Here is a 21356-nt window from a genome sequence, read left to right on the forward strand (position 1 = left end):
TTCTTACCACCAGGGATACATCCCTTCTCCACCAGTTCTTTGCCAGGAAACACCTGATCCTCCTGATCTTCCTTCCACTCAGACTTTCTCTCTGGGAAACCTTCCCTTACTTTCCTCCTCCCGACAGTGTTCCTGGAGGACCTTTGCACAGCTCTACCTTAACACTGACCATGTTGCAGTGAAGTCATTGATTATGCATCTGTCTTGTATAGGAGACTGTGAGCTTCTAGCAATACAGGACAGAGTCTTACTAGTTTGTGTCCCCAGTGCCCAGCAGAGTACTTGACATACAGCTGATGTCTCTTAAACAGAATTTAATGGGACCCGTGTAACCAATGGTGGACTACAGGGTGTATCCTCTCTTAGGAGTTGGCACATCCTGGCCATTAAGATGGTCATAGGTCCCTAGGTAGAGCAAACAGTTTGCATTTGACTATTAACCTAAAGGTTGGCTGGTGGTTTGAACCTACCCAGTGGTACCACATGAGAAATCATTATAATACTTTACTTTGTTTTCTTGAGCAGTCCTTTGAAATCTTCTCTTCAGCTCTTTTACTTCATCATTTCTTCCATTCGCTTTAGCTACTCGACGTTCAAAAGCAAGTTTCAGAGTTTCTTCTGACATCTATTTTGGTCTTTTCTTTCTGTCCTGTGTTTTTAATGACCTCTTGCTTTCCTCATGTATGATGTTCTTGATGTCATTCCACAGCTCATCTGGTTTTCAGTCACTAGTGTTCAATGTGTCAAATCTATTCTTGAGATGATCTCTAAATTCAGGTGAGATATACTCTCGTGGACTTGTTCTAATTTTCTCCAGCTTCAACTTGAACTTGCATATAGCATATGATCAAGAACTGATGGTACTGAAAAAGAAGTCCAAGCTGCACTGAAGACATTGGTGAAAAACAAGGCTCCAGGAATTGACAGAATATCAATTGAGATGTTTCAACACAGATGCAGTGCAGGAAGTACTCACTCGTCTATGCGAAGAAATTTGGAAGACAGCTGCCTGGCCAACCAACTGGAAGAGATCCATATTTATGCCTATTCCAAAGAAAGCTGATCCAACCAAATGTGGAAATTATTGAGCAATATCATTAATATCACATGCAAGTAAAATTTTGCTGAAAATCATTCAAAAGCAGTTGTAGCAGTACATCGACAGGGAACTGCCAGAAATCCAAGCCAGATTCAGAAAAGGACATGGAATGATGTCAGATGGATTCTGGCTGAAGTTAGAGAATACCAGAAAGATGTTTACTTGTGCTTTACTGACTATGCAAAGGCATTCTACTGTGTGGATCATAACAAATTATAGATAACATTGCGAAGAATGGGAATTCCAGAACACTTGAATTTGCTCATGAGGACCCTGTACATAGATCAAGAGGCAGTCGTTCGAACAGAACTGGGAGATACTGTGTGGTTTAAAGTCAGGAAAGGAGTGCGTCAGGGTTGTATCCTTTCGCTATATTTATTCAATCTGTATGCTGAGCAAATAATCCAAGAAACTGGACTATATGAAGAAGAACATGGCATCAGGATTGGAGGAAGACTCATTAACACAATGTGCGAATGATACAACCTGGCTTGCTGAAAGTGAAGAGGACTTGCAGCACTTACTGAGATCAAAGACCACAGCCTTCAGTATGGATTACACCTCAACATAAAGAAAACAAAAATCCTCACAACTGGACCAATAAGCAACATCATGATACATGGAGAAAAGATAGAAGTTGTCAAGGATTTCATTCTACTTGGATACATAATCAACACCCATGGAAGCAGCAGTCAGGAAATCAAACGAAGTATTGTGTTGGACAAATCTGCTGCAAAAGACCTCTCTAAAGTGATAAAAAGCAAAGATGTCACTTTAAGGTCTAAGTTGTGCCTGTCCCAAGCCATGGTGTTTTCAGTTGTCTCATATGCATGTGAAAGCTGGACATTGAATAAGGAAACCTGAAGAAGAATTGATGCCTTTGAATTATGGTGTTGGCAAAGAATATTGAATACACAATGGACTGCCAAAAGAGCAAACAAATCTGTCTTAGAAGAAGTACAGCCAGAATGCTCCTTAGAAGAAAAGATGTTGAGATTTTGTCTCACATACTTTGGACATGTTATCCAGAGGGATCAGTCCCTAGAGAAGGACATCATGCTTGGTAAAGTAGAGGGTCAGCAAAAAAGAGGAAGACCCTCAAGGAGATGGATTGACACAGTGGCTGCAACAATGGGCTCAAGCATAATAATGATCATAAGGATGATGCAGGACCGGGCAGTGTTTCATTTTGTCGTACATAGGGTCACTATGAGCTGGAACTGGCTCGACAGCACCTAACAACAACTGTGGCACCGCAGAAGATAGGCCTGGTGATCTGCTTCTGTTAAGATCACAGCCAAGAAAACCATATGGAGCAGAACTACTTTGTAACACACGGGATTGCCATGAGTCGGAATCAACTAGACAGCAACTAACAACAAAAACAAGATGGTCACACACAAATTAGCCCGTCCTGTTCGAATTTATTAAATAGTGTGCTAGTACTATCTCTTGAAGTCAATAAGTTCTATTCTACTCTCTCTGAGGCAATTTTTAACCCCCAGGGATTCATGGATGTGCTTCAAGTGGTCTACAAATTTGCTGAAAGTTTTGCATACAAGTGCAGATAGTCATTGATTTTTGTTTTCCCCTGGGATGAGAGCCCCTAGATTTCATCAATTTTCCAAATAGAACTATGAGTTAAAAATTGTTAAGAATAATTGTTTTAGCTGAATCATCTGGAGACAACAGTCTAAACCCCTCCTTGTGGCTTAGTTGGGTGTTGTCTGGGAGACAGGGAGGCACTAGACCCAGGCTGGCTATGAAACGATTAAAGACGATTTCAGGGCTGAACTGCATAATACAAATTGTCAGTGCAAAAGGAGCTCTAAATAGGAGGATCAGTTGTGATGCCAAGTTCATTGGTGTCTTTGAAGGGCCCCTGTATGCTGTGGGGTTGTTGGCTCTCAGGTTCCTGTTGCGAAGGGTATGACTATGGAGAAAAATTGTCGATTGTCTCTATATACTAGAGCATCTCTATGTATCATTGCCATCAAGTTGATTTTGACTCATAGTGACCCCATAGGACAGAGTCGAACTGCCCCAGAAGGTTTCCAAGGCTGTAAATCTTTACGAAAGCAGACTGTCGCATATTTCTCCAGCAGAGTGGCTGGTGGGTTCAAACTGCCAAACTTTTGGTTAACCAAGCGCTTAACCACCATGCCACCAGGGCTCCTTGTTAGAGCTACTTAAAAAACATTAATTAACACATATCTTGAGAATCTGTCCTATGTGAAGTTCTGTGTTGATTGCTTGGACAGAAAATGCAGCCTTTTAGAGGAAAAGAAGCCTCGTTTCCCATCAGTCTGCCATTTAGGAGTTTGGGACTTTGGACAAATCACTCAGCTTTTGTGTCTCAGTTACTTCATTTGTAAAATGATGCTAAAAGAATCTTTGTTCTTGTTAGGTCCCCTGGAGTTGGTTCCAACTCATAGTGACCCTATGTATAACGGAAGGAAACACTGACAGTTCTTGCGCCATCCTCACAATCATTGTTATGTTTGAGCCCATTGTTGCAGCCACTATGTCAATTCATCTCCTTGAAGGTCTTCCCCTTTTTTGCTAACCCTCTACTTTACCAGGCATGATGTCCTTCTTCAGTTACTGATCCCTCCAAACAACATGTCCAAAGTATGTGAGACGATACTTTCGAGACAGATTTGTTCATTCTTCTGGCAGTCCATGGTATATTCAATATTTTTCACCAACAGCATAATTCTTCTTCAGTCTTCCTTGTTCATGGTCCAGATCATCATCCAAAATCTACTCCTGTGGAATTGATTGCTTTGCCTGCCCCCTTCTTTTGGAGAAGTGGTCCTTCCCTACATTGATCATGAAGTTTTGGTTGGGGATTTTGTAATACTCCACCCTCCAGGCTGGGTAGGCACTTGACCCAAGCTTGTTCAATCATCATGGCCTAACCTCTTAAACTCAGTGATGGGTTGGGGAGTGAGCATGTGATCCAGACTTAGCCAATCAGAGCCCTTCTATGCGAGTTTTCTAATGGGAGATCCAGCTCTGTCATTACTTTCCACTTAGACTGATCCAAATTGGGTTTCTGTTTCCTGCAACCAAAATTTTACTGCCTGATAAAGCACCTACATTGTGGTATTTCTTTGAGGAGTAGAAATAATGTGTATAGAATAGTTAGTGTTGTACCTGGGACCTAAATGCTCAAAAATATACATTTTAAAAAAGAACATAATGTTACAACAAAGAAGAATCTCTATTTTAACCCATATTTGAATTTGGGCTATTGAATAATTTTTTGATTGTGGTGCAAATATATTCAACACAACATTTACCAAATCAACAGTTTCTACTTGTATAATTCAGTGACACTGGTTACACTCTTCATGTTGCACAACCCTTATCTCTGTCTTTTTCTTAATTATTCTACCATCATTAATGTAAACTCAGTGGCCCCCAAGCAAAAACTCCCCCTTCTCTCTGGTGTTCCCCCTGGTAACTACTAACTAAGCTTTGGTTTATATGTATTTGCTGATTTCATAATTGAGGTCATACAATATCTGTCCTTTTGTGACTGACTTATTTTGCTCAGCATAATGTTTACACATCCATGTTGTGGCAGGTATCAGGGCTTCATTTGTCTTATGGGTGAGTAATATTCCATTGTATGTGTGTACCACATCTCATCCATTCATCTGATGGGGTGGATACTTAGATTGTTTCAAGCCTTTGGCTATTGTGAAGAGTGCTGCAATGAACACTGGTGTACAGGTTGCTGTTTGTGCTCCCACTTTCACTTCTTTTGGGTATGTACCCAGAATTGGAATTGCTGGGTCATATGGAAGTTCCACGTTCAACCTTTTGAGGAACCACCAAACTGTTTTCCACAGTGGCTGAACCATTTTGCATTTCCACAAGCAATGGATGAGGGTTCCAATTTCTACATATTCTCTCCAACACTATTGTTTTCTTTCTTTTTTTTTTTTATCATTGCCATTCTAATGGGGGTGAGGTGGTGTCTTATTGTGGTTTTGATTTGCATCTCCCTAACGGCTGTACGAGGCCCTGGTGGTGCAGTGGTTAAGAGTTTAACTGTTAACGAAAAGGTCGGCAGTTCAAATCCACCAACTGCTCCTTGGAAACCCTATGGTGCAGTTTTACTCTGTCCTGTAGGGTCACTATGATTTGGAATCGACTTGACAGCATTTTTTTTTTTTTTTTTTTAATGGCTATAGGGTTGCTATGAGTTGAAATCAACTTGATGGCAACGGATTTTGGTTTGATGGCTAATGATGTTGCACATCTTTTCATGTGTTATTGAAATTTGTTAGGCCCTTTGTGTCTTTGCTTATGTAGTTTCATTGACTTGCAGTAACTCCCCCTTCCTCACCCCAACATCACACTTACAGAAGTTCTATTTATTCTTGCCTTGTACACTGATTTCTTTTGGTTAGAATTTGTCTAGTGTATCTTTCTCCAATCCTTTACATTCAACTTTTCTGCATCCTTAAATTATAGCTGTGTTTCTCTGAAATAGCACATAGCTAAACCATTTAAATCCAGTCGGGTAATTCTTTCGTTTAATTCGTGAGTTTAATCTATTTACATTTACTGTAATTTTAGATATATTTGGATACTTCTAACATTTTGCTTTTTTACTTCTATTTACTTTACTTTCTGATGCTTTTTTTCCAGTCTTCTGTCTTCTTATTTCCTTTTTTCATCTCTCTTTAATTTGGAAGCTATACGCTTCATTGTTGTTCTTTCAATGGTTACTCCTAAAGTTTTAATATGTTTATTTGACATAAATAATCTCAAGTTAATCCATTCCTCTACACTTACAATCTAAGACTCTTAATATGCTTTAACTCTCATGAACTATCTCTGTCTAACATATTATTGATGTCTATCTAGTATTTTGGTTCCATATTGTTTTGGTGGAGTCCTGGTGGTGTAGTGGTTAAGAGCTCAGCTGCTAACCAAAAGGTCAGCAGTTCAAATCCACCAGCCCCTCCTTGGAAACCCTATGGGGCAGTTCTACTCTGTCCTGTAGGGTCGCTATGAGTTGGAACCGACTTGACACCTAACAACAACAGCATTGTTTTGGTACTACCCAAATTTATCATTAATATTATTTTTGTTGTTTTATAAATCAATTCTTGCTCAGATTTACCCATATGGTAATAAGTATCTTTGCTCATCAATGCTGCTTCTTTGTTATTCCTTTCTTGGTTCAATTTCTTTCTTCCTGAAGTTTTTCCTTTGGAAATTTGTTCAGGAAGAGTCAACTGGTGGCTGATTCTCTCAGTTTTTGTCTAAAAAATGGCTCATTTCAATCTCAAATCTGAGTCACAATAGAGCTCAGCATAGAATTCTAGGTTAACAGTTATTTTCACTTAGCCCTTTGAAGATATTGTTCTACAGTCCCCTGCATTCAGTTGCTGCTGTTGAGAAATCTGCTGTCTAGCTGTCATTCCTCTGAAGGTAATTTCTCTTTTCTGTATTGTTGCTTTTAATATTTTGCTCTTTTATTTTAGTGAATTATAATTTCTCTACAAGGCATCTGAAGGTGGGTTTATTTACCTAATTCTTGTATTCCAACTGAGTCTCATCTGCTATTTAACCTACTCACTGAGTTTTTAAAATTTCAATGGCCATTTTTTTTTTAATTTAAATTTCCAAGAGTTCTGTTTGGTTCTTTTCCAAATTTGCTTTTTTTTCTTTTTTTCCCTATTGTGTCTTTTTCCATTTAAAATTTTGGAATAATACTTTTATGCTTTTAATAATTTTAAACTTATTAATTTTATGATCTTGATCATATTATTCTGAGTCCCTGAGTGATGTAAATGATTAATGCACTCACTGCTAACTGAAAGGTTGGTGGTTCAAGTCTACCCAGAGGTGCCTCAGAAGAAAGCCCTGGCAATCTACTTCTGAAAAATCAATTGAAAACCTTATAAAGCACATTTGTACTCTGACATCCATCGGGTTACTACGAGTCAGAATTGACTGGATGGCAGCTGGTTTGATTTTTTTGCTTACCGTGTTATTCATTTATCTGAAGTCTTAGCATTCTGATTTGATCTTGCTGTCTGTCTGTTGACATTTGCTTATGATGTGATTGTTTCTCCATGGGCTTTGACATTTTGGATTGTAAGTTCATTTCATTGAAGCTTTGCCTTGGGGAATCCTTTGTATCTTGAGTTGCATGTATATATCTTCTTCCTTATTGTTATTATTATTTTGTATTTCATGTGCATATTAGATGTTCAACAAAAAGTTGTCATTGTTGATGACACAGAAAATCTACAAAAGGCACTGTGTGTCCTTACTCCCCTTACTGGAAGGGGACCCCATGTCTCTGGCACATTCCCTCCAAGCTTTTTTGCTTATGAGTATTTGAGATTTTCATTGTTGTTAGGACATAAATTCTTGAGACAAGGAAATGTAGCTGGCCTGGAGAGAAGAAATGAACCAAGGTACTGGAAAGGGGGAAGAGAATGAAACAATCCTTCAGTCACAGGGAGGGGAACAACAACGAACAGCAAATAAAGCTGAATAAACAAGAATACTGCCGTTCCTGGGTAGAAGTAGAGAAGCAAAGACAAAAATAACATGACTATGAACCAAAAGGGGTAGGGAGTACTTCCTTGTGTGCATTAGAGGATGGGCGCTCAGAGACTGTAGGGATGAGTTTATGTCATCAGTTTTCTACAGTGAGAGGCCAACACTTATCATGTGTCTGACACTCTGCTAAGAGCTTTAGCTGTATTCTTTCATTTGATCCTCACACAATTCATTGAGGAGGCACTTTTATTATGCCTACTATACAGATGGGGAAATTGAAATTTGAGAATCTACGAAACCTAACCCACATCCCACAGCCAGAGAGTCCAAAAAACCAAACCCGTTGCTGTTGAGTCAATTCCAACTCATAGCTACCCTATACGACAGAGTAGAACTGCCCCATAGGGTTTCCAAGGAGTGGCTGGTGGATTCAAACTGCTGACCTTTTGGTTAGCAGCCAATCTTTTAACCACTGTGCCACCAGGGCTCCAGCAAAAGAGTAGCAGAGCTGAAATTTGAGCCCAGCTCCGCTGAACTCCAGAGCAGGACCATACAGGCACTTTAGGGCTAAACTAGCCCTTCTGTCAGGATACGATGAGAAAAACTTCACTACTTGTGATAGCTACTCCAGGAATCTCCCAGGCGATGGGAACATCCTGTTTATCAAAATTGTCAGGAGCACGAAGCGCATGGCCCATGGTAGGCGCTTAATAAATATTTACTTAATAGACAATTTTTTTTTTTCCTTTGTAGAATCGAGGAGCTCAGTCCTGGAGAAGTGGGATAGGACATGTTCCACTGAGGCACTCTCCTCCCCTCTCTCCTCCCTTGGTTTTAAAGCTCTGCACAGTCAGCTGGAGAAACCAGTTTCCTGGCCACTTTCCTTGGCAAGAAGGCTGGGCTTGGTGGGATTCCCATGATGTCAGCCACACTGCAGGCCAGGAATGGTGCAGGAAGCACTGCCTGGGCATTTGGAGTATCTCCTGGCTAGGTGGCAATTTCTAGATATTGATTCTGCTGAGTACTATTATTATAAATCCTCATCTTGGCAGTGCGAGTAGAATACAGAATGAAGGGGATTCCTTCCTTATCTTCACCCCTGTATACACACAGCCCAGGCTCCTTCTCAGCCAGTGCAAACCCAAGACTTAATAGGATTGGAATGCCCATTCTATAGTGTTTGCCCAGGCCCGTGCTGCACAGACAAACCTAGCATTTCAAGTACCCGTGTTCTGGGACAGGAGGTAGCCCAGAGCAAGCGGGTGGTAAGGCTCTCCTGCCAGGAATTTGCCACCAGGATTGTGTACTTTTCCTTTATAAGGCAAATTGTTATTGTTGTTAGCTGCTGTCAAGCTGGCCACTGGCTCATGGTGACCCCACGTACAGTGGAACGAAATTACACCTGGTCCTTCACCATCCCCGCAACGATTTGCGAATTAGACCATTATGGTCCATAGCATTTTCATTGGCTGATTTTCAGAAGCAGATTTCCAGCCCCGTCTTCTTAGTCTTAGTCTGGAAGTGCTGCTGACTCCTGTTCATCATCATAGCACTGAGAGACGGATGGCGGCTGCACATAAGATGCGTTGGCTGGAAATTGAACCCAGGTCTCCAGCATGGAAGGCGAGAATTCCACCTCTCAACCATACTTGTTTTGGAACTCCTTTATTTTCCAACCAGGACCTGTCTGTGCTTTGCAAGAGAAGTAGATCACCAACAGAGGCGGCCACTGCGGCAGTTGTGTGTTCTTCTAGTCTTCTTTCTTTCTTGGGTTTCCTTGTTTCTCTCTGATCCTGTCAATCTCCCTCTCACTCCTTTAACTTTCCATTTCTTTTCTTCCCACTGCTTCTCTGCTCTCCCAGTTCCTCTGCCATGCCTTACACTCTTCGTTTCTGTGAACTTTTCCATGGCTTACCCCCCAACATTGTCCTTCTTTCCAAAGGTGCAGCCCAACATGCCCCCTGCCATTCTCCCTTGTCCCCCACCAAGCCCCCCTACAGCCTTGCAAAGGACCTGGCTTCCTGTAACCCCAGGGCTCATTCCATAGGGCCTCTTCAAAGCCCTGGCCTGGCCTGAGGCTCAGGTTCCAAAGGCCAAGGAGTTGGGCTGCCAGATGCACCTGCCGACTTTAAAGCCTCCAGCCTGGGAGCCTTTGCTGGGCTGACAGGACTTGGGGCCCCAGCAGGGTGCTGAGGTCCAGATACCGTGGGAGTGGACTCCCTGTGTGCTTGCTATCAGCCCAGGGGACTTCTGAAGCTCTCTGTGCTGACCCACAGCGTGGGATCCCCTGGCAGTGGAGTTCCTGATGAGGCAAAGCGCCCCATGGGGAACAGAGCCCTAGATTAACATTTTAAAGAAAGGTCATTGAGAAAGGATTTCCGAGACCTGCTGGGAGCAGAAGGGATGATGGTGAGGAAAGTTCCCCCCCACCCCCGCACCATCTCTCAGCAGGCTTAGTGCTGACCAGGTGGCATTTGAGAGGGTAGAAAGGGCACCAAGATGAGAAAAGGGGAGAGTTGGAGACTAAGTTCATTTCAGTCACTGATGAATAAAAAGGGTTATATAACATCTCCAAACCTCACTCTCCTCACCTATTAAAAAGAAAAAGCCAAACAAAATAATCTGTAAAGTGCCTTCCATATTTACCTGTGTTTTATTGACTATGCAAAGGCATCTGATGTGTGGATCATAACAGACTATGGATAACCTTGCAAAGAATGGGAATTCCAGAACACTTAATTGTGCTCGTGAGGACCGTGTACTGAGGTCAAGAGGCAGTCATTAGAACAGAACAAGGGGAGACTGTGTGGTTTAAAGTCAGGAAAGTTATGTGTCAGGGTTGTATCCTTTCACCATACTTACCCAATCTGCATGCTGAGCAAATAATCCAAGAAGCTGGACTATATCAAGAGGAACTGGGCATCAGGATTGAAGGAAGACTCATTAACAACCTGTGATATGTAGATGACACAACCTTGCTTGCTGAAAGTGAAGAGGACTTGAAACACTTACCGATGAAGATCAAAGACCACAGCCTTCAGTATGGATTACACCTCAACATAAAGAAAACAGAAATCCTCACAACTGGACCAGTAAGCAACATCATGATAAACAGAGAAAATATTGAAGTTGTCAAGGATTTCATTTTAGTTGGATCCACAATTAACACCCATGGAAGCAGCAGTCAAGAAATCAAACAACGCATTGCATTGGGCAAATCTGCTGCAAAAGACCTCTTTAAAGTGTTAAAAAGTAAAGACGTCATTTTAAGGACTAAAGAGTGCCTGACACAAGCCAGGGCGTTTTCAATTGCTTCATATGCATGCAAAAGACGGACAATGAATAAGGAAGGCCCAAGAATAATCGATGCCTTTGACTTATGGTGTTGGCAAGAATATTAAATATACCACGGACTGCCAGAAAAACGAACAAATCTGTCTTGGAAGAAGTACAGCCAGAATGCTCATTAGAAGTGAGGCTGCCGAGACTTCATCTCACATACTTTGGACATGTTATCAGGAGGGACCAGTCCCTGGAGAAGGACATCATGTTTGGCAGAGTCAAGAAAAAGAGGAGGACCCTCAACGAGATGGATTGACACAGTAGCTGCAGCGCTGGGCTCAAGCATAACAACGATTGTGAGGATAGCGCAGGACCAGGCAGTGTTTTGTTTTGTTGTACATAGGGTCGCTATGAGTTGGAACTGACTCGACGGCACCAAGCAACAACAAAGTGCCTTCCAGGGTTGTGATGGCTGCCAGGGCAGAAGGCTGACCGACCACTGAGTGTGCTGTTGTTGACTGACCTTGTGGGAACGCCTAGGAAACACCAGCTCTTTGTGTGACTTTGGATAAGGTACTTAACCTATTTGCGCCTCAGCTTCCCCATCTATAAAGTGCGGGTTAACATTTTTTTATTTTATTATACTTTAGGTGAAGGTTTACGGAACAAATATTTTCTCATTAAACAGTCAGTATACATATTGTTTTATGGCATTGGTTAACAACCCCACGACTTGTCAACACGCTCCCTTCTCGGCCTTGGAGGACTCTTTTTTTTTTTGTGAAAATATACATAGCCAAAGATACACCATTTCAAAAGTTTCTGCATATACAATTCAGTTACATCGATTACTTTCTTCCAGTTGTGCTGCTATTCTCACGTTAGATGAAGGTTTACAGAACAAAATAGTTTCTCAAACAGTTAGTACACATATTGCCCTATGACAATGGTTAAGAACCCCACTACATGTCAATGCTATTCTTACTCAACCTTGGGTTCCCTATCACCAGCTTTCCTGTCCCCTTCTGCATTCTAGTCCTTGTCCCTGGACTGCTGTGCCTCATTAGTCCCATTTTGTTTTATGTGGCTGTCCAATTCCCTGCTGAAAGGTGAACCTCGGGAGTGACTTCACCACTGAGCTAAAAGGGCGTCCGGGGGCCATACTCTCGGGGTTTCACCAGTCTCTGTCAGGCCAGTAATTCTGGTCTTTTTCTGTGTGTGTGTGTTAGAATTTTGTCCTACATCCTTCCCCAGCTCTGTCCAGAACCCTCTGTTGTGATCCCGGTCAGAGCAGTCAGTGGTGGTAGCCGGGCACCATCTAGCTGTACTGGACTCAGTCTGGTGGAGGCCTTGGTAGCTGTGGTCCATTAGTCCTTTGGACTCATCTTTTCCTTGTATCTTGTTCTCTTCATTCTCCCTTGCTCCTGAAGGGGTGAGACCAGTGGAGTATCTTAGATGGCTGCTCACAGGGTTTTAAGACCAAGTGGGAGTAACATTTTATGGGACTGGGTAAGAATTAAAGCCAGTCAGGAAGCACAGTGTTTCCCAAGCAATACAAATGATGATTTCAGCCCATACTTAATCCTGGCATTAAATGAGGGAATGTCCCCTTTTCAATTCTCTCCTGAACCTAATGGCCAAGGAGATATTCAGCATGTCTGTAACACCTCTGTGACCCTCTCCAATTTCCGCTTTAGAAAGACAGTCCCATCCTCAGGTTAGGAGCCTTTAGCTGACAACACCAAACTCAAATTTGATAACATTGAGTTTATTTTTACACTTGCCTTCTGTTTATGGCAAGCAGTGCTGGTTTTCCATTAAGGTAGTGCTTTAGAATTTCCTTCTGAAATAAATTTAAGTAAATAAAGTGAGTCAACTTAAAGACAAATAAAGTAAGTAATAGGAAAGGCAGCATGACACTGTGGCCCAAACTGTAAAGGTGATCTAAGAATTGAGGAAATGTCTGCGTTAAATCTGGGGACATATAAAGTGTCTACTTTGGTCCCTGACTTCATCAATATATAATCATCACTACTACTTCCCTGGAAGGAAGGGTCTCTGTTGATTTAAGTTACGCCCAAATGCCATTTCTTACTTTGGCTTGCTGTGGGTTCTCGGAGAAATAACTCAGTCACTCTGTGCCTATCCTTTTAGTTCTCGGGTAGTGCTGTTGGCACCAATCTCCCTGGAAGATCCATGGACAAGAGAGTAGAGCGAGCCCTCTGGGCAGTGCACGCTGGGGATAAGTTCTATTCAGCCTATAGACTGGTTCTGATTCAAATGATGTCCTCCAATGAATTTAATGGAAAGTCATTTCAATGGGCCAACAGTGTATGCACCATTGAATTCTACAGTAAAGATAAAGGGGCTGGAATTCCCATCAGAGCCATTGTGCTTTAAACAGAATATGTATTACCTTCTGAAATAAAAGCCACTTATACATACCAGCCAATCTGTCTCAGTCTAATGTCACCAAGACAGAACTTGATAGAAGAGCCAAGAACAAGTTAAATAAAAAGCTTTAAGCCCATGACCATTCATCACCCAGGGTGTTCCTGGGGCTGCTAGGACAGCTTGTGTGTTACTTTGCTTAGCTTACAGCTTTCAATTTTGTTATAAGGAGAGAGCGGGGGAAAGGAGATTTATAGATAACCAAATGGAAGTTTTTACAAGCTTCCAATTCAGTGTAGACCTTGTAGAAAATGCATTTTGCACAGTGTCCTGGTGCTTCCGGAGGCTCTCCTATAGAAAGGGCTCAGCTATACCAGACAGTGTCCACTCTGTCCCAGTGCATAGTGCTAAAGGCAGGCATCTTTCTGGAATTACCTAAAACTTTGTGCTCAAATAAGCCCATACCAGAGGTCCCCGGGGGGCAGAGCTGTTGAGGTACTCGGTGGATGCCCCCAAACAGCACAGGCTTCAGGTCACTCGTCTCTGTGTTTGGACTTGTCAGAATGGCCAGACAATGGGTAGGCACTCCCACCACCTCACTTCTCCCTGAAGGTGGACTGGGCAGCCGTGCAAAGGCCACTGGGAAAATCCCCCTGGTGGCCAAGTCAAGGACTCAGGTCTTGGCCAATAGTGAGAATCTGTCTCTCCCTCCTGTCCTCAGGCAGCGTTCTGTGAATGTTGTTTCATATTTGGGAAAATTTACAGTGTTCTTCTGCTGAAACATGGCAAGCACCTTCCGTAAAGACTTCGAATAAACTTTCCTCTTAAACATGGGGCCAGTGTATTGGTCTGTATTTCCTTCATGGCTTGTTCTTCTGCAATTCCCAGGGTGTTGCTAGACTGGGTTTTTGTTTTGTTCTGTTTGCTTTGCAAAAAAACAAAACAAAACAAAAGCAGGACACCTTAGTGTCTCAGCTTCTTAGTGCTGTTATAAAAGCAATACCACAAGTGGGTGGTTTTAACGAACAGAAATATATTTTCTCACAGTTTAAACCAAAAAAACCCAAAACTGTTGCCATTGAGTTGATTCCAACTCACAGCGACCCTATAGGACAGAGTAGAACTGCCCCATAGAGTTTCCAAGGAGTGGCTGGTAGATTAGAACTGCTGACCTTTTGGTGAGTAGCCAAATGCTTTGCCCCTGCACCACCAGGGCCCCTCTCACAGTTTAGGAGGCTAGAATTCAGGGCACCAGCTCTAGGAGAAGGCTTTCTCCTTCTGTCGGTTCTAGAGGAAGGCCCTTGTCTCTCTCTTTTTTAAAAATAATATTTTATTGTGTTTTCAGTCAAAGTTTAAACAGTAAATTAGGTTCCCATTTAACAATTTCTGCACGAATTGTTCAATGACATTGGTTATATTTTTCGCAATGTGTCAACATTCTCTTTAATTGCGTTCTGGTTGTTCCCTTTCCGGTACGCTAGTTTCCTTGCCCCCTTATCTTCTCATCTTTGCTTTAGAGTAATTGTTGACCTTTTGGTTTCGTATAGATGGTTTTTTAATGAAGCACCATACTCATGGGTAATATCCTTTATTTTGTGCGCCAATCTGTTATTTTGCTAAAAGGTGACCTTAGGGGATAGTTTCAGTTCAAATAAAGAGTATCTCAGGGCAATAGACTCAGGGAGTCCTCTAGTCTCAACTGGTCCAGTAAGTCTGGACTTTTGTTCTGTTCTTCATCTTTTTCCCATTCTGTCAGGGTCTGCCTATTGTGATCCTGATGAGAATGGTCAGTAGTAGTAGCCGGGCACCACCTAGTTCTTCTGGCATCAGGGTAGAAGAGGCCATGGCTCATGTAGACTATTAGCCCTGTAGACTAGTTTCTTCTCTGAGACTTTGGTTTCCTTCTTTCTCTTTTGCTCCTGATGAGTAGAGACCAATAGTTGTATCTTAGATGGCTGTTCAAGGTCTTTGTCTCTTCTCAGCTTCTCTTCCTCAGTTCCTTGGTGATCTTCATGTGACCTGACATCTATCTTCCCCCATCTGTGCTTCCTTGCTTCTGTGCCTAATCTGCTCTTTTATATCTCAAAAATGATTGGTTTAAGACACACCTGATTGATATGCCCTCATTAACATAACAAAGAAAACCCTATTCCCAAATGGGATTATATCCATAGGTATAGGGGCTAAGATTTACAACACATATTTGGGAGGGGGCACAATTCAATCAGTAACCCTTAGTTTCTCACGGATAGACGCACCATTCACAAAAATAGAATGGGAAGAACAGTCTCTGCGTGGTTCATACTTGCAAACGTGCTAACATCTACCCGGCAGAGGCAGGATTAAGCCCCTTGACTCATCTTCATGGTCCTCTTTAGGATATAGTATTCAGACTATCTTAGAGCACTAGAGGAGCCCTGGTAGCACAGTGGTTAATCGCTTGGCTGCTAACCAAAAGGTCAACAGTTTGAATCTACCAGCTGCTTCTATGGGGCAGTTCTACTCCGTCCTATAGGGTCGCTATGAGTTGGAATTGACTCAATGGCAACGGGTTTGGTTTAGCTGGAGCACTAGATGAAATGTTCAGTCCCTGACTGCCCAGATTTTGAACCAGAGATTTTGTGAAGATTAAATCAGGGATCCTCTGAGAAAAGAATTAGAAAGTCTGGTTGATCTGAAAGTCAGAAGAACAAGTTATGTGGTACTGAGGGCAATCCCTTCCCTTTGGTCTTGCCTTGTTTTCCCATCAGTAAAAATATATGGACTAATTTTTGCCCTGCCTACTTCCCAGAGGCAAGGCACATTGTACTGGTGGAGTAACAATGATCACAGAGGTGAAAGGGAGATGGGAATTTGCAGAGCTGTCATTCTGGAACATTCTGCACAGTGAAAGTGAAGGGTGAATTCTAACTAGGGCATGGTCTGTGAGTTGGGTCTACTTTGACCCAGCAATGGGTGTAGTCTGGGAGAATGAAGACTATGTGTTTCTACAAGTCTGTGTCTTGGCTAGCATCGGGGACAATGGCTGGGAAGGATATGGTGGGACCACAAACACTATTTTCCTCAAGGACACTGGCTTTGATCTGTTAGAAAAGGGGAGAATTATTCCACAGGTGCCATGGTCCTGGATCAAAACTTCTTCACTTGGAATTAGCTGATAAGAGGCCAGTGGTGCAAATGGTTAAGCTCTTGGCTGCTAACCAAAAGGCTGGAGGTTAGAGTTCACCCCGAGGTGCCTCAGAAGAAAGGCCTGGTGATTTACTTCCAAAAGATCAGCCATTGAAAACTCTGTGGAGCAGTTCTACTCTGACACACATGGGGTTTCCAGGAGTCAGAGTCAATTTGACGGCAAAAAAAATAACAGAGATAATTTGCTCCGGAGGTGACAGACTCTCCTGTCATGACAAGTAACACAATAGATCTCAGCTTCAGTTTCTTTACCTGTAAGGTGGGGAGGAGAGCTACTGCCCTGTCTTACACCACAAAGAAATTATGAACATGAAAGGAGGTAAGAAATAGGAGGCTACTGGTAGCTGTTTATAGGAAAACACTATGGAAATTTAAGGAGCGGTCAGGTTACCAATGACAGTTACAACTTAAAAGATCTGACACCAAATCACTGTTACATTATGAGCTCTGTTAGCCACCTGTATCACAACATTAATATGCTGATAGGACCAGCAACTGGATAATTGTTATTGTGGTTGCAGTTTTTTATAGCAAGACTTTCCTCTTTGGAATTTTCATATCTCAAGTTTCAGACTGCTTTGCTGAGCCCCCTTTTTGAACATTCCCCCCAAAACTCGTGTGCCAGCAATAGCCACCAGAGGGCGATAGATCACTTAGCAAAACCACACAGAGTTACGTCAAGAGTACTGGCACTGGGTCCCTCCAGCTCCGGAGAAAAAAATCCAGTGTACATTAATTATGATGCTGGGCCAACATTTAAGTAAACAGCCTTTCTTGTTCTCCTTGGCTTTTACCGTACTACACTTTTTTAGTTTGTAGGTTCACGCAGTTACTTTATTTTAAATCAGTTAGGATTATTCAGATTAGAACACTTTAGCAACTTGAAACGTCTGATTTACTTTGTGTATGTGCGTACATGGTAAAGAAGCTGCCTTTCTCTCCAGGAAGCTCTTAAGTGTATTTAGAAATAAATAAGAGGTTAGTATTGTTTTCAGAAGGAGCCCTGGTGCACAGTGGTTAAGCCTTTGGCTGCTAACCAAAAGGTTGGCAGTTTGAATCCATCAGCTGCTCCATGGGACAAAGATGTGACAGTCTGCTGTCATAAAGATTTACAGCCTTGGAAACTCTATGGGGCAATTCTCCTCTGTCCTATAGGGTTGCTTTGAGTCAGAGTTGACTCCGTGGCAGTGGGTTTGGTTTAGTATTGTTTTTAGAACTAGGTTGACGTTTAGACTCTTGTTCAGCCTTTTAGTTCTTGTACAAACCAAAAAAAAAACAAACCCGTTGCCGTCGAGTCGACTCATAGCGACCCTATAGGACAGAGTAGAACTGCCCCATGGGGTTCCAAGGAGCACCTGGTGGGTTCGAACTGCCAACCTTTTGGTTAGCAGCCGTAGGTCTTAACCACTATGCCACCAGGGTTTTCCATAGTTCTTGTACAGTGACCCTCAATTCCCAGGCTGCAGACAAACTTACATTAAATGAATTTGCCCCAGGGCTCTTTGAATGTGCCTCTGTATACTCTTCACATTTCCGAGGTTCTCCTAGAAACGGGACTTCAAAGCTGATGTAGGAAGGAAGGTAATGAGTGAGCTTGAGTGTTAGAAGGTCAGAGACGCCACTGGGACTGGAGGAGGCGCTGCTGAGCATATGAGCCAGTCCACAGCCTGGCTGGCTATTTTGCCCTATGGGCTCCATAATGGCTGTAACAGCAGGGACAACTGAATTACCTTGCCTCAGTTCTCATTCCAGCTGAGGGACCTTGTTCGGGCACAGAATATAGCAAAGAGGGGACAGAGAGAGCAACAATCCTCCCTCTACTCATATCTAGCAAGGTGTGATACCTGCATGCATGCACACACGAATGTAGGCTTGGGTGTCAGAAGATCTGGTCTGCGTTTGACTGTCTTTTTTGGGGGGGGGGTAGGGGACACAGTAATTGCAACCAAGATCTGTATAATGTTTTATTTCTGATCTCTAGGTAGGCAGGGCTGTTCTTCTTTTTATTCCAATATTCCAGATGAGGAAACACAATGAATACAAGATATCTAAGGTTCCATTTAAGTCTGAGGTTCCATCAGGTCTGTGCAGAGCCTCTTCTCAAATTGGAAGGCCAGGTGCCAGGTTTTCTGGGCCTGGCACAGAAGTTTACAGACAATAAGGAAGGGGCCGGAGAGAGCTGGGCAGAGGCCTGATTCCGTCTATTTCTGCTGGATGGTGGCACTTTCTCATTCAGTACCTACAGACAGGCCACTGGGGAGTTGGTGAGGGATTGGGGATTGTGGGAATGGTAGGACACTGACTTTGACAGTGAGAATCTCTAATGAATCCTACTAAAGCTAGGCTTTGGTAACACAGAAGTTGCTAAAAGCTTTACTCAGCAAAGGCAGGGGTGATGAAGAGAGCAGAAGGAGGTGGTGTCTGAATGGCCTTCCAGCATCCTCTGGAGGATGCTGAGATGATGAGGGTGATGATGGAGGAGAAACACAGCTGGGAATTCTGCAGTCGGGCTGATACAAGTCACAGCAACCAGTGGCCTCTTGCTAATGGCTCCAGGCTGGCATTTTAAGGGGATCCAGGCTGCAGGGGGTGTCCAGGTGGGCTGGAGGGAGTAGCTGGTTTGTGGAAGCTCAATTTCATGGGGGAGGGAATCCATTCTGGAGGCAATAGCCCACTAGGAAAATAGTCCTGTCCTTTGCTGTTCTTTTTATGTTACGGAAGTTTTAGTTTTAAATTTCAAATCTTGGACTTGATTTAAGCAAAGTCTTTAGCTTCCTTGGCATATGCAAGTATGGCCATTTAGAAGGCTAACAAATAAAAGAGCCTCAAGGTCACCCTCACCTTCTTGCACATCCCCACAGCACTTCTGGGGTGACTTCCCCCAATGTAGTGCAGGGAAGGGCCTGGAATTGTCTTCTGAGTAAGACTGATGTGGCAGGGATGCAAACTGAGTGGGTGCTGAACACAGAAGACGAGGCTGGAGATACCATCTGGATGACACCCAGAGGGGTCTAGACAATTTCTCTTTGTGGAAAATATTATCTTTAGCTTCCTTTTTCTCACTGCCTGTTGAGTTCCAAATACTGTACTCCACTTTCCCCTTTGACCTTGCCCTTGACTCTTTTCAAATGACTGAGTACCCTGAATCCAATGAATGTATTCTGCATAAAGCAAGAGAAGCTTTGGCAATCCCTTTCAGCCTCTCCGCTCAGCTCCGCCTCCCTTGGCCCCTCTCCTCTCCTGTATCCCACCGCCTGTAGGGGCAAAGGGAGAGGCTGATTCAGGCACAAACGGCACCAGGCTATACGATGAAGGACTTCAGCTTGGGTCCTCACTGCAGGAAGCACTGAAAGGAACCTGAGAATTCCAATTAGGTTTAAACTAATGAGCTGGAAACTTTAGGGGAAACCACTGTGGGTAAGGAGGGACGAGTGTGATCATCCATCCTCCTTTTAATCAGCACTGGAAAAACTTGTGGTCCAGATGATAGCATGAGGAAGAGCAGTGTCCAGATGGGGCCACGCTTCTGAGAGGAAGGGGGATTCCCCTGGCTGGTAGGGCTAGAGGCTGCCTAACAAACCCAGACTCCTTCGTCTTTAAGGGGGTAGGAAGGCAGACCCTATAATGGGAACGACCCTAATGGAGCCCGGGGAGCCCCCTCCCCAGCGGCCCCGCTCACACGATAGAGTTCAAGGCTGGATAAATGGACAGCACACTTTGGAGAACTCGATTGCCTGTTGGGGCCTGCACTGTTCCTGAGGTCATGTCTCCCGAGTCTCTCGCTCTCTCTCTTGGGCAGTTACTGTGGCTTAGTAAGGAAAAGGTAGAAAAACCACCTGCTGCTGCCAGAGGCCACAGACCACCTGCCAGCCTCCCGGATGGCCCTGCCCTCCCGCCAGGCATGCACGCTGGGACACCTAAAAATAGGGGGAAGAGCGAACCAGGGATTGGTAGGTGCGTGTATCCTGGAGAAGGGTCCTCCTCACTCGCGAAGCTAGAGGATCTTTGGGCGCTCAGTCTGTGAAACCCAGTCAACAGGTGGCCACTCCTCCCCTTCCCTCCCCACTGGGGGCTCATTTGTGAGCGACGGCCTGCCCCGGGTGCCCCGTCGTCCTCCCCGGGTTCCCCAGGGCGCTCGGCTGCAACGCAGCACCTTGGAGAAAGGCGCCGTGTGCTTCGCCGGGGCTTGGGGCGCTCTAGCCCGCGCGCTAGGGGCCAGGGGCGCGTGCGGAGCCGCCGCCGAGGGGTCTCCCTGCCCTCTGCTCAGCCCCAAGCCGAGGCAAGCCAGCGTGGCGAGTCTCCTCCCCGCCCGCCTCGGGCGGTTTGAGCCCGCGCCCGCTCCAGTTGCTGCAGCTGCAGCTGCTGCTGCTGGCGGCTGCGGGGAGCTCAGGGCGCGCGCCGAAGAGGCTCGGGTGGCGAGGACAGGGCCGAGGAGCCGGAGGAGGCAAGGAGGGAGGCCGAGCGGAGGTCGAGGAAGCTCAGCGGCGTGGCGACGCGGCTCCGGGATCCCGGGAGGATGGGCTAGTAAGCGCCTGCGGCCCGGCAGCCGGCCGCGGTGAACCTGCCGCGGCCCGGCGCGCACAGGGACGGCGAGCAGGAGCTGAGCGCCGCCCGGGGAGGCGGCGGCGGCGGGGGCGCGAGAGCGTCCAGGGAGGAAGGGGATGATCATACATTATTAACGAGTTCGCGCCTAATCAGCACAAGGGCGGCTCGTTACCGGCGCAGGAGGCGCTGGGGGTCCTGGCCAAAGCGCAGCGCACACGCGTGGCGCACCGCGGGAGGCGCGGCGCCGAGAGCGCGGGACCGGCGCTCAGAGCCGGGACAGGCCCGGAGGCCGTGCAGACCCCGGGCGCGGGCA

This window comes from Trichechus manatus, unplaced genomic scaffold (genome assembly GCF_000243295.1).
Source record: "Trichechus manatus latirostris isolate Lorelei unplaced genomic scaffold, TriManLat1.0 scaffold00106, whole genome shotgun sequence".
NCBI classification, from domain to species: domain Eukaryota; kingdom Metazoa; phylum Chordata; class Mammalia; order Sirenia; family Trichechidae; genus Trichechus; species Trichechus manatus.